Source organism: Sinocyclocheilus rhinocerous, unplaced genomic scaffold (genome assembly GCF_001515625.1).
Source record: "Sinocyclocheilus rhinocerous isolate Xijiao unplaced genomic scaffold, SAMN03320098_v1.1 scaffold96, whole genome shotgun sequence".
NCBI lineage: Eukaryota > Metazoa > Chordata > Actinopteri > Cypriniformes > Cyprinidae > Sinocyclocheilus > Sinocyclocheilus rhinocerous.
Genome location: NW_015662571.1, coordinates 28,125 through 31,313, shown reverse-complemented (window position 1 = coordinate 31,313; position 3,189 = coordinate 28,125). Strand labels below are relative to the sequence as shown.

The 3,189-nt window shown below is 37.2% G+C and overlaps 1 long non-coding RNA gene across 1 annotated transcript in view; it reads left to right on the top strand.

Moving 5' to 3' along the window:
• The first annotated feature begins 2,847 nt into the window (after window positions 1–2,847).
• The window catches only part of LOC107728080 (uncharacterized), a 4,336-nt gene continuing 3,994 nt past the window's right edge, over window positions 2,848–3,189 (top strand). Inside the window, exon 1 of the long non-coding RNA XR_001638431.1 lies at window positions 2,848–3,073. This is a non-coding gene — a long non-coding RNA (uncharacterized LOC107728080). The remainder of the gene's footprint in view (window positions 3,074–3,189) is intronic.

The window sequence follows — 3,189 nt, the reverse complement described above, 5'->3', positions numbered from 1 at the left end:
ATTTATTTATTTTTTTTGTATTTTTTTCATTTGTTAAATATTTTTAACTTGTGATTTGTGCTGTTATGATATATTGTTTTTTTTCTCTTTTGTTTGATTAAACTTGGCGAAGTCGTCAACTAAAGTTGATATCAAGCGTCTGTGATTTATTATATGTTCGGTCCAGGCCTATTGTGATTTAAATGTTTTGGGCTGTAACAAATTTGGGGGCTCATCCGATTTTGAATAGTTTGAAGGATTAAATCGTTATTTTGTTTTCCCGCATGGCTTCGTTTGATCATTTGATCTGCTCGCGCATTATTGTTACTTTAAGTCACAGACGTTTTGAATTTAAATGGCTTGTATCGTGCTTTGTTTTTACCTGCCTTACTAAACATGTTTGACCTAACGGAATTTACTGCGAATCCTAAGCAAGCTGAATTATTTCAAATAAATAGAGCTCACCTTATGAAAATCACAGCTCATTATAATGTCAGTTTTAGAATCACAATGTCTAAACGTGAACTTCAGATATTGCTAGTTGATTCATTGTATAAGAAAAAAAAAACTAGAAGAATATCCAAAATAGTTAATCAAGTACACACACGCACACATACAAATCTCATGCAATAAAAACAACACACAAAATTACACGTTTCACTGTTCAAACGTACCATCCGCTCCTGTTTCCCTTGCCACAGCAAACCAAACCGCTTCTCTTTTTATGTGATTTTTGTAATCGTTTAAAGTTGTGTTGTATAAAACAGGGCACTGCTAAAATTAGCGATCCCTCCATGTTTTAAATTTATGTACCGAGAGGTCACTTTGTGACGTTTTGATCTTCTATTGGTCTCATGCATCCACGTGATGCGAATTCGCAGGTCAGAGTTCACCAAACTTAAACTTTGCTATGCAGCGAAATGCAAAATGTCTTCGCACGGGCTTGCGTTTCAAGTCTGACCATTAGCATGCGTATGAATGGAAGTCAATGGAACGAAAAGTCTAGTGTGACCCCGGCTTTAAGTTAGAAGAAGAGTGGGACTTTTCAGATTCTTCTAAGGGTAAGTGTTCAAACTCTAACAGTGGTTCAGACTAGGGCTGTCACGATATCAGATTTTTCACACCACGGTTATCGTGTCCAAAATAATTCATGATATCGATATATCGCAATATCTATAGAAACCTTAGGGAATCAGCCAAATAAATTTTTACTTAGTTTATTTAATTTTTCTTTTTACCCAATGAACATAAGGATACTGATTAACACAGGGCACATGCATTTTCACTTCTTCTTCAGATCACAGCTGACCTGAGACTCTGGCTTTCTCTGTCTTCTTTGAAGCTCCCTATGAAATAACAAGAGAGAAAATACTGTCAAGTTCAACAGTATGATGAATATATATTAACATCAAAACTGATACTTGAACCTGTTAATTTGCGTCCCCGTTTTTAATCTCTTTAACCTATAGTTGCACCGGTGCCAATGAAGTCATGCAGTTAACGTGCTTCTAATTCAGTATTAATGTGCACCCAGAACGACCGCAGATGAGGCATTAAGTGCATGGCACTGCGACCAACTTTACATTTTACAGAGTTTAATGTGGTCACTCAGTATTTCTAGATCAGTTTTAATCGTATAATAGATTTGAACAAAGAAATCAATTGCTACACAAAGGCAGTATTGGCCATGACTTGATTGCAAATACAAAAATTAGACGAGTAAAGAAAACGCAGTATTATATAAAAATAATCACACTTTTATTTAAATATATGAAAACAGGAAACTGCTGTTAACAGGTTAATGTAACATCTCCCATTCCATGACTAGTAAAATAATGACAACTTACTGTCTGGATAATATTGAACATGGTTCTTCTGAGATATATCCATCTGCAGACCCGCAGCATGGATACTATTGGTTCTTCTCGGAGCTGCGTCTTCTTCTTGTGTGACAGGTGTCAGCTTTAAGGCGCAATACTGCCACCTGGGAGGTCAACCAGGTACTGGCGCTGGAGTAGGCTATTTGCGTGTTGTGTTATCATAAGTGTCCTGTTCATTTAAAATATCGTGATTATCACCAATACCGGTATATCGTCACACCCTAAATTAACACGATGTCGATATTTCATTATTTGAATATAACGGTTATCGTCAATACCGGTATATCGCGACACCCCTAGTATATGCATTACAATCCACATTACAGTCAGTGGATGATTCGCTGAATTCGTAATTTGGTAGTTTGTTTTTGTATTTTTGTTGGTAATTATTTGCTCTCTGTCTTTTAAAAGTGATAACAACAAAATATCCACGGTCTTAGATTTAGAATGTCTAATCCAGGGCTGTCCAAATTCAGTCCTGGAGGGCCGGTGTCCTGCAGAGTTTAGCTCCAACCCTAATTAAACACACCTGAACCAGCTAATCAAGCTCTTACTAGGCATAGAAACTTCCAGTCAGGTGTGTTGAAGCAAGTTGGAGCTAAACTCTGCTGGACACCGGCCCACCAGGACCGAGTTTGGACAGCCCTGGTCTAATCAAATTATTGTACCCGATCAGATCTAATATAAATACCACAAAATTCGCTGTTGTTGGCACACTTTGTAGACCAAAAAAAAATAAAATGCCTTCGCAAAAATGAAGACAGAGACAGAGAGAAAGAGCAAAGGGAGGCTGCTGAAGGCAGTTCAACATTGAAAACATAAATACAAAGCTCCAGCAAGCCAGCAGATAAATCATCATAGAGAATATTTAGCAGTTTGTCACACTTAAATTTTTGTAATTAAGTATATTTCCCATTATAATCACTTGTATTGATACAAGTAATCTACAACACATCATATTTTATTAAAACCATATTAATAGCCAACCCGTTCTCATCAATCTGCGTATAAATAACACGACTTTACACTTTCTAATTGCGTGTAATGCATACGCCAAATGCCAATTTTGCGTGCATATGATACGCCAATCCTTCACATTAACTTCGGTGGAGAGCAGATGCGTACAAATACCACGCGTCATCTTCAGCGACAGTGACGTCACCAGCGAGGCTCAGTTCGTTCAGTTCACCTGATGCGCGTACACCTTCAAACAGGTAAGTAAGGGCAACAATCTTTTTTTGTAATGAGATCATTTGGTTAACGGTATTATTTTAATTATTTCAGTGTTTCTGCATCACGTTACATGGGGTCATGTGTTAAAATGGCAGCG